At 38.3% G+C, this 10,767-nt stretch overlaps 1 protein-coding gene across 2 annotated transcripts in view; it reads left to right on the top strand.

Annotated features, from left to right (window-relative positions):
• Positions 1 to 10,517: 10,517 nt before the first annotated feature.
• LOC147882172 (SEC14 cytosolic factor family protein / phosphoglyceride transfer family protein) overlaps positions 10,518 to 10,767 on the top strand; it is a 168,909-nt gene continuing 168,659 nt past the window's right edge. For both annotated transcript variants that reach the window (XM_087402027.1, XM_087402026.1), the window contains exon 1: positions 10,518 to 10,741. The gene's annotated coding sequence lies outside the window, so the exon portion shown is untranslated. The remainder of the gene's footprint in view (positions 10,742 to 10,767) is intronic.

Raw genomic sequence — 10,767 nt, 5'->3', positions numbered from 1 at the left:
TCATTTGAGATTTTAATCACTGATTGTCTAGATGTTACTTAAGACCTATCAAAAGTTTTTGTTGTCTTAACATTATATGAATTCTGTAGGAATGTAATTAATGGAGTTTTAAACCTTTACCTGAACGCCAAAAGCCCTCCCTTCCCAATGCGTCTAAAGCCATGGCTGCGGCTGGACACATTTAAGGGATTGCCTGCTGCATGAATCCCAAAGGGAAAGGAGCGTCTTCCTCGGCTGATATTGCTCATGATGTGTGAGGAGGCAGTATCATACCACTACTCGTGTTTGAACATGACCATTGAATGATAACGTTACTGCAACCTGTACATAAATTTAATGCTACCATCAGCATATAATAACTTTTGTAATCTATTGTTACTTCTTGTCACCCTCATGTAACAATGGCATCACTACAAAGCAAACAATGTAGTATTTAATGTGGTCTAGCTCTTTTAATTATAGATAAGCCTAGCAACGCAGGTAAAGCTCAAAAGGATGCTCGGTCGATAGAGCAGGAGCATAAAGTAGATGAAAATGTATATCAGGTTTAATGTTTTTTGCCACCACTCATCTATATAAAATATAAAATGAATTCTAATGAAGCTAACACTTGTATATATTACTAAACTGGCATCCAAAATACACACATGCACGCATGCATATGTGCACAGACACGCACGCTGCAAGACACACACATGTGAGTATATATGTATTTTGGATGCCGATCTAGTCATGTATACAAGTGTTAGTCTCATATAAGAATTCATTTTATATTTTATATATATGAGTGGTGGCAAAACACATTTCACATGATACACATTTTATTCTAATAGTTTGTAATCACTTTGGCATAACAAATTGTCATTGATTGTTTTGGGCTACCATTAGGAAAGAAGGAAACTTGTTTTGGGGCCTTGTAGGAAATTCACAATTCTCTCTTTTTACTTTCCTCCAAAATATGCAAAAATGGATTCGCATTAAAGGCTCTTATCATATTCTCTCTTTGAAGCAGATTTTGTCCTAGGAGCTCGTGCAATAGATTCCGTGTTAGGATCCCATATTAACCTTTAAGTATCTTTGTTTTTTAGAATTTTTAAGCGTCCATGCGAAGGATTAACATGGACTTATCGTGGTAAGTCCATTGCTAACACTTTGTTAACATGGCAAAAATTGCTAACACATCAGGATTAACATGGACTTATCCCATTGCTAACACTTATCGTGGTAAGAGTGTAAAGCAACATTGCTAAAACAAATGGCAACATCCTACCATGCCTCAAGAGCAATCCAGTAAGAAGAGACTTTACCATCTTTATATTGATTTAGAAGAAGACTATGCGCCTATGCAAAAATGACGGAAGGGTCCAAAAGTAGGTGCCATGCAAAGAGAGAACATGAGGATAAAACGCTTACATCATATTGATTTATGGTGCGGTGGAAGCATTTGTCCAAAATCTCCACTTAGAAACTCTACTACATTTTTCAGTCCAAAAACACTACTGAATTTTGTGGGTGATGGTAATAAGGGGATGCATGGATACGTCCCAACTCAATTTGCTATTGCAGATATGTATAAAGGCTTGTATTAACAGAGGATGGAGATGAAATTACAACAGATGGCATTGAAAGAGCAACTATAGAAGGAAATTGAAGAACACACAAAGACGAAGGAGAAGTTGAGAAAAGCTAGAACAAAAGCCACTCCCTTGGGAGATAAACTTAGAAATAGAAGAATTCTCAACATTATGAATTCTTTTATGAAATTACAACAGGATGGAGATGAAATTACAACAGATGGCAAAAAACTTTGAATTGAAAGAGCAACTATAGAAGGAAACTGAAGAACACACAAAGACGAAGGAGAAGTTGAGGAAAGCTGGAACAAAAGCCACTCCCTTGGGAGATAAACTCAGAAATAGAAGAATTCGCAACATTGTGGAATTGAAAGTTGGCAGTGGAGGATGCAAGTGTATAGTTCAGGAAGTTTTCTTTGCTTTTGCTATTTTGAATGCAACCCAAAAGTGATGATTGAGTACTCAATGATAACGGTAGTTGAGCATAATATTTCTTAAAATACTCTATGTATGTGCTTGTTGTAGGAAAATCCTAGACATCAAAAGGAGAATGTTGATTCTACTCGTTGCAAAAAGTATGCTAGAGGAGAAAAAGTTTTAAACAATCAAACGCAATGTTGTGTAAGAATTTGTAGATAGCAACAAAGTTTATGGTAATGTAATCTAAGGGGCACTTCATAAAAGTGGAGTGAGCAGGAAAGGTTACACCTCAATTTTCAAAGCATTGTCAATGACCTTAGAAGATCAGAGGATAAAATGTATGCTCTTACCAAATCCTGTAGAAGTGTGGAAGCTAAGAAGCTTACTCATTGCTCAACCAACAAGTCGATGACTATATTAGATATTGTTTTCATATTAAAGGGGTGTTCAAAAGTGGCAAGTGAGGTTGTTTTCATATTCAAGGGGTATTCAAAAGTGACAAGGGAAGCACTGTGTATAATCCTTGGAACAACATTTTTGTTGATCTTCAACAAGTACAAAGGAGAATGGTTGAATTTTATGGTATCACATTTGAAGAGTACCAAGGACGTCTCAAATTTGTTATAAAGCTAGATGAATGTGAAATTGTCAAGGAGAAAAATATTGAACGAGTGACTGTCACATTAATGAATAGAGCTATCACACCTCAATACCCTCAAGTGTATGTTCAACATAAGCAAAGGAGGCAATTCAAAATCTCCATGCTTTTATTATAATAAGCCAACATATCTCATGGATCATAAATGGTGGAGAAAAGCACATAACAAAGGTGAGGTTGATCCAAGTTTCAAAGTTGTTCTTGAAATCCCTTTGTGCAAAGTACATATATGCACATTACATGCTTTATGTCAGATCGTTGAAAAGTTGGTATTTTATATATTGGATTTACCTAGAAGCTTTGTTGTGAAAAGCATAAGAAGGAGGCACTTCAAGCATTGGAAAAAGTATTGTTAGACATTGGTTTCCATGGAGGAGGTGTTCATATTACAACAGACCTTAAGAAGTCAAAAAATGGGACATAAGTCCCTATCAAGCCATGTATTGGTCATCAAGCCATCTATTGGTGGAGTCAAAGCTAGAAGGTTTTTATCACAACCACAAAGCAAAAGAAAACCAAGCAAACAATCAAGATATGTTTTTAGAGTGAACTATGGCCCTTGGAAGTTCATACACAATGCAGCCAAAAGAAAACCAAGCAAACAATCAAGATATGTTTTTAGAGTGAACTATGGCCCTTGGAAGTTCATACACAATGCAGTCAAAAGAAAACCAAGCAAACAATCAAGATATGTTTTTAGAGTGAACTATGGCCCTTGGAATTTCATACACAATGTAGTCAAAGATCATGAGGCACATGAAATTGCACGAAATGTTAAAATTGAAGTATGAAAATCATTAGAAAAGCTATTCATTCTTTGTGACAAACAAACTTGGAGCAATAAAGATCACCATTCATTAGAAGAGAAACTGAAGAATTTTGGAAAATCAATTATATAAGCTTGAACAAATTGCAATATAACACACTACATGGTAACCAAAATTCACTCTTTCCTTATTAGCATATCCTTATGCCACCTAGTAGAAAGCAAAGTGACTTCTTGTTTTTAACACAGCAAAGAGAGTTCTATTTTTCTATAAATGTAGCATATTATCTAACAAAGCAAAAGTGACTTCTTGTTTTTTGTAAATGTAGCATATTATCTTTAACCACCTTCCATATTTCGTGAAAGAATATGAATGTCTTGCAATTTGGTCCACCCAAGGAATAGAAAAGTCTCATTACACTGCACAAAATGCATTTTTTCGAGAAACAACATTTTAAAGAAGCATGGAAGGCAAACAATCTCAAACAATTTATTCAATGGTTCTATTGAGGTATACTACAAACGTTGTAATTTAAGAAAAAAATGGCAACATCACAAGTTAAAGTAGCATTCAACATAGTCCAAAAGAAAGAAGAAGGAAAATCTTGGATAACTTAATAGTTGCACAAAAACATGTAGAATGCAAGCGGTCAAAGACTTTTGTAAACAACAAGTGGTTGGAAAAATAGAGATTAAAAACTTAGTAACAATATAATATACAAGTCACTGTAGTAAAATCAATGACTATATGATGTAAATTTTGCAACAGCAATCCATGTACTAAACGACTTTTTGTCTTATGATCTACAAGTGTACTTATGCCTTTTCATCTTCAGTCTACTCTGTCTCTTGCTATTGAACTAATTTGTCTTCTTTAAGTTGAATGGCTTCATGTGCTAAAGCTGCCTCTTTAAACATGACAAGATGGTATTTTCCATGAACTTCCAAGTTGGGAGGGCTTGTAATGCCACTTGCAAGGGCATAAGCAGTGTATGTAAGATAATATCCTACCCTAGAGCAGGTCTTGTTAGGCTAACAACCAAAAATACTATAAGCAAAGATTTTTTTGACAATAATGATTTTGTCCTTCTATTGGTTGATTTGGTCACCTCCCAAAAACTGACACCTTTGAAAAACCAAATAGTTATCACTCCATCATTACTTAAATCCCGATGGTAAATTAATTTTTCACAAAAGAGAGCATCTTGATATAATGAGAGAGGCCGGCAAGCTAGCCAAGACTTCTCTTCCTGCTCCCACCAGACCTCAAAAGGAAAGAATCCATGAAAATGAGATTTCCACCAAAGGCAACATGAGACAAGATCATTCAAATGAAAAGGATCTCTCAATTGATGGCAACATGAGAACAAAGATACCATAAGATAGCATCTCTTACCTTCATATCCTCATCTTCTTATAGATCCTTGGCCTTCCAAAGGAACATGTTGCTCTCCAAGGAGTCTCCTGCTATTCTTTTATACTCCTCTTTTTCGAGCTAGTCAAACTTTTATATTCCTCTTTTTTGAGCTAGTCAAACTCCTTCTTTATACTCTTTTTCACTCCTCCTTTTATACTCCTCTTTTTTGACCTAGTCAAACTTGAGGCCTCTTTGAATCTTCAAGAATGTCTCATCATCCATCTCATAGTCTTCTTTCCTTTTTTTAGCCTCCTCAAAGCACGTGGATAGAAGTTCTTAGGAATTGAAGTTGTCCTCTATGCATAAGAAGGGGTCACCCTCCAATAGTCTTAGAATCCAAGTGGCAAGCTTGGACAATCATTGCCAGTACATAATCTTCCCTCGAGCTGAATATTGCTTGAATGAACAATGTGCCCACAAGATGATGAAGCTAGGTGCTCTTGAGGTTAGGTCCCTGGACTCTCTTGAAGTAGAGGGTGGTTTTTATTATTTTTTTAAGCATGTATTTTGTATCATGCGGCGCTATACAGATTCTGTGTACGGAGATATTGTATTTGATCTGCGAATCTTTCCAAAATTATTTTTATGAGATGGAAGGTTATGCTTGCTTGAAATGTTAGCATGAATTAACATTGAAACAATGCAAGATCGTTAACTTTATGGAAGAGCAATTGCTAGATCAAATATACACACATGCATATGGTTTCCCCTTCAATACCTAACCCCAACCTCCATATTTTTACTATTGACCATTGATTCATCACCTCGAGCACGCATGTATTATACTTAAATGGATTGCAAGAGCAAGTAGCTTCACCCAACCACTGCACAGGGTTGGGTTATTTATGAGCATCGAGTACCCTTAAGTTGGCCTGTGAAGACTGATCAAATTAGAGCGTCAACATTCTTGAAATCAACAAAATTATTGAGGATAGAAATTCATTATCCTTGACCTCCTTCTATATTATCCCCATAAAGTGTTATGTGCTTTATCATGAACTCTACTTATGATGGTGCTCCCACCTTATCATCCCATGCCCAATGATTTAGTATTTTCTCCGTTTGTCTTACCAAAATTGCTCTGTAAGAATGAACAAGTTTGTGAGAATTGCATAAATGGTTTGTTCTCACCATCTAATCCAAATATATCATATGATTTTCATTTGGAGGACGTTGGACACGTACTTCCACCCCCTCTAACATTTACATGAGAAATTGGCCTTTTAGTTTCTTTTTCCACCTCCCTCTTATAGATTCCTCTCACAAATCTTTCAATGTCCTTGTCTAAAAATAAATAGCATCTTATTGTAGCCAACTCCCATGTTGGAAGACTAATCTCACAAGTATTACATTATATCTTGTGAACAAATGACACTCTATCATGTGAGCACAAGTATTACTAAAGTATACACAAAATATTCTATCACATCCCTTCTAGGCATGGAAAGCTTGTTGCTCCATCCTACACCAAAATGAAGTCTATACTTACTTTCTTACTATTGTTCTCATTTAGGCTTCCTTCAAACACACGGCCTAGCTCTAGCCTTCAATGTCCTCCAAAATCTACACACGGGAGACAAAATACTACTCCTTTATTGTCCTTCCCCTTCACAAAGTTCTAGATTCCCTCAATATGTTGCTAGGGGGCAAGAAGCTATAAAGTACTACAATAAAACCATTGGGAACCAGAGTAGTTGAAATAACCCCTCACTCTTGAATGCCTTCTCCCCTGTCACCCTTCCTCTCCCCCGTCGCCTCAAGTTCTTTGTTAGCCACTTCTACACCCCCCCCTTGGTGTTGCCTCATTCTCCTTTCCCTTCTCACCCTTCAACTCAACCTTTTCTTTTTCCCTAGCCTTACCATTGGTTTGTTGCAATTTTGGCTTCAATTTGAGAGATTGCTTTGATCCTAGTTGCTATTAGTAGTCTTGGAGCAATCATTCAAACTCCTTAGCTTTTCGGTGCCCATATTTGGGCACTAGTAAGGTGCAAAGCCCTTGGGTTTCTATTTGAGTAGTTTGGAGCTTCTTGAGAGCTCCCTTTAGCTTGCATTTTCTTGAATCATAATTCTTGTTGCTAGTGATTGCTTTAGCACCTATTAGATTTGAGGTGTTAGAGAATCCCATGAGCTAACTAGGTTGGAGTTGAGCCCAAGGTCACCTCTTCAAAGTGGTCATTTGTAGAGGCTATCCAATCCTTAGTTGAGTCCTTATTTTGCAAGTATTTGCTTCAAGGCACCAATGGCAATTTTGAGCTGTTTCTCCATCTAGGAATGGCCCCACAACTATTACTCTTTCTTAGTTGGCTATGGACTTTCTTTAAGCGATTTTAGGAGAGGTATTTGAAGGCTTGAGCCTTCCCACATTTGCAAGGAGCCTTTTTTTCTTTGTCAGATGTTTCTAGCTAGATTTTAGTGAGGACTTCTTTCCTTTTTTCCACCTGTTTTCTTCCTTTTGCAGCATCATAGTACTTGTGCTTATTATTTTGGAGACTGTACCTTGGTGGTGAGTCGTGACCCTTGCTTTGGCAAGAGGGGCTCTCATAGAAGCACCCTCAATTCCAAAATATCAAGGTGTTACTCTCTTCAATTAACAAGTAGTAGGTTAACATTGTAGTTTAGTCATCACTACTAGGAAAAAGTGGTACTGGGAAGGATTGTTAGACTCATGCCCTTGAGGATCTAGATACAACATTGGCTACAGATAAGCTTAGCACTAGATGGGGCATTGGGGACCACATTTGAGAGACCACCATCTATGGCAAAGGAGTATTTCTCCTCTAGCTAAGCTCTATACCACTGGAGCATTTGTGGAGTGGGGCCCTATTTTTCGTGGCCATATTTGGTGTATCCTTTCCCTAGTACCATGGTTTCACTATTGAGAACATGGACACAACCCACCATGTGCCCCACTTTCCAACGATGCTCTGCTTCTTGGGGCTCCCAAGGGATTACAAGGCCATCCTCCCTTCGAGTGGATGCACTTTTGGCAAAATATTGGAGTCTTTGCTAGATACAACATCATCGATTGTTGTAGATTATGGGGTCCCTAGACTCAAGCTGGTTGTAGAGAGTTTATAAGACCCTTGATTGGGTAGATATGTAATAGAGGATAAAGGTCTCAAAGCTACCAAGATAGTGCCTATGGTGCATACAAATGAGCCATCTAGGATGTGATTAGCCTAGAGGATATAGACATGCCCCTTTTCTTCCTCTGTATGCTAAATAAAAGTAGCAAAGGGAGCCTCAAGTGGATAGGGTTTAGTGTCCTAGCAAAAATAGTAGTAACAAGAGTCCTAGAACCCTTGGGTCAAGCTATCTAAGAGGGAAAGTGTGAAAGGGTGGAGAGGAAGGAGCTGAGCCATGAAGAACCAAAGGTGATGCACAAAATTTAGCGAGATCTTGTGTGGCATAATTATTTACCCTTTTCCTTATCCCCGTATCTTTGTTTATGATTCACATTGTGTGTGTGTAACGATGGATAGAGATCAATTCAATATTCTTCCAAGCTCAGAGGGCGAGTGGTGCAAATGTGAATTTTGATTGAAATCAGTGATGAGCAAAGCATCGTTGTTGCAGTATCCCATGCTCAAATCGAATATCACTTGTGGGGTGAAGTTGGATCATGCTTGTTTGCATTTATCTGATGAAAGCGCTAGAAATCTATGGAGTTTATTCAACCTGGGTAGGACTGGTGGGAGGGATTGTAGCAAACCATGTATTGGACAAGCTAAATGCAAGGGCAATAACGACAACATCGTTGATGTAAGGTGTGCTTCCATCAACGCAATCTAAAGGGCGTATGGAAATAGCTTGGTAGGGATGAATGGGATTTTGTTGCTGATTCTGGCATGTTTGGAACGAAAGTGGAGCAATGATGGAAGGCTAGCTTTGGCTACCATATAATGACAATAATCGATGCAATGGGCTCTATCAAAACGATTGTCAAGCCTCTCGTCTCATGAGCTACATTTGGGATGCCGTCTTTATGATGCTCATCCTCTCAGCCTTTGCATCGGGCTCTGTCCTCGCTAATATCGTAGAGCTCAAGTCGTTTCGAGTGCTGCACATATACATATGTATCACAAAAACTCAAATATGAGAGTGCATCATTGGAACTCTAGACATCAGCTCTCAATTTGAAAGTTTGGATTAGAGTTTCTTCCTCTGACTAGATAATTCTGAGATTGTAACAATTGCCAGCTCTCGGGAGGGCTGCATAATGCAGTAATGGCAAGGAATCGGAGAATTTATCACGGAGCCTAAGGAACATAGGGAAAGATTTAGGAGGCAGTAGAAAAGGGAAGAGGAGGAAAGATGGTGTGATTCACCAGACTGATGAAGGATAATAGAAGATCCTCGCAAATGAACACACGAACCCCATAACAATAAATTAAAGACTATGGCAGCTTTGAGCATAATGCAGAACAAGGATACTTTGAAGAAGGAAGCCAACAAAGCAAGAAATAGAGTGGCAACTTCCTATGCAACAAATTATCTCTCACGGCGCCGTACAAGCTTCAGATTTGAGCAACACTACAGGCAAAGCTTACCTGCAGCCCACAGGGATTGGTCCAACCTTAACAAGGTCCTTTGAAGCTGGAGTGGAATGGTGCAAAACAAAACAATTCAGTGAGTAGAGCGCTCGAACAGAAGCGAGAGTCTTAAAGTCGTGTTGGAGAAAGCTGGAAAAAAGCTCTTAGAAGCAAAAAAAGCTGTCAAGCTAATAATGCAAGAATCTAATGGTCTAGAATGTTGAAGCATAAATGAACACCATGTGTCAACTACTAAAAGGGGAGTTTACTCACCGCTTGGGAATTTCAAAAATTCCCCCAAAAGACAAATAATCACTAGCTACATTGCATTTTTAAAAAGGGGAGGGTGAGAGAAAGGCTTAAACACCTGGTGACTGTTTATTTGACACAATAAAATACTTGCTAAATATAAACTCAACGACTAAAGAAATTAGAGCTACAATAGTAAATCGATTCACATCATCTCTAAGCATAAACTGTGCAGAAGCAAAAGACTATTTGGAAAATTTTCTAACACCTAGCTTTTTGCATGCTTTGCATGGGTTGCAAGGTTGTGAAGAATACATGGTGCATATGAGTAGACAAGCATTTGAGAATGGACTTCAGGGGGGAGGGGGGACTGTTTTGCTATTTATCCGGCTTAAGTATCTACAACGGCCAATTTACATATGGTTATTGTTTCAAAGGAGGATTTATATAAAATGTGGTGAGGTGTTAGAAACATAACCACTACAAATTCTTTATCATGATGGTCAAATGAATGCATCTCACTTTGAGTCAATTGTTCAACTAGATAGCCCACTTTCGATACCATGATTAAATCCACATTTTGAGCATGGAGAGACTACGGACAATGACGCTACTCATACTAGTATAGGTCACATTGGCGATTCAACTTGCCAAACTAACATGCACAATACTTGCACTAGAAACATATGGCATTTTTAGTCAAAAGAAGATGACAAGGCAATACAGCTAATCATGAGCACTATGCCTAATTAAACAGCAGGTAGCTGAGCATTACAAAGAATTCAATGACAAACAAAACACTCCTCCAAAGAAGGTGATGGCGCACATATGGTACCTCAAAAAAAACACACCATTGTACTAAGGCAAAGGTATTAAGGAGCAACAACCACGTCCTAGTAAACAACTAATAGTACCTCAGCACCATGGATCTTCGAATATGCTGTAAACATAACACAGAACTCTGCATATCCGACTTTAACCGATTGCATCATTTCGTTAATCTGAGTTTGCTCCGTCCCTGTCGCTGCTTCGATGGGCGCCAATCGGTCTCGTCTGTCATCATGCTGGAGGAATGCTTTTTGTGGAGCTGAGGAAGACGGATGGGATGCACGCAGTCTTCACTCTGTAAATGAGCTCACCTTGAAGCCGAG

Source organism: Dipteris shenzhenensis, chromosome 30 (assembly GCF_047967505.1).
Source record: "Dipteris shenzhenensis isolate YYH24624 ecotype China chromosome 30, Dip_SZ_1.0, whole genome shotgun sequence".
NCBI classification, from domain to species: domain Eukaryota; kingdom Viridiplantae; phylum Streptophyta; class Polypodiopsida; order Gleicheniales; family Dipteridaceae; genus Dipteris; species Dipteris shenzhenensis.
Note: the sequence above shows the minus strand (reverse complement) of the source record. Positions and strands in the feature narration are given on the sequence as shown.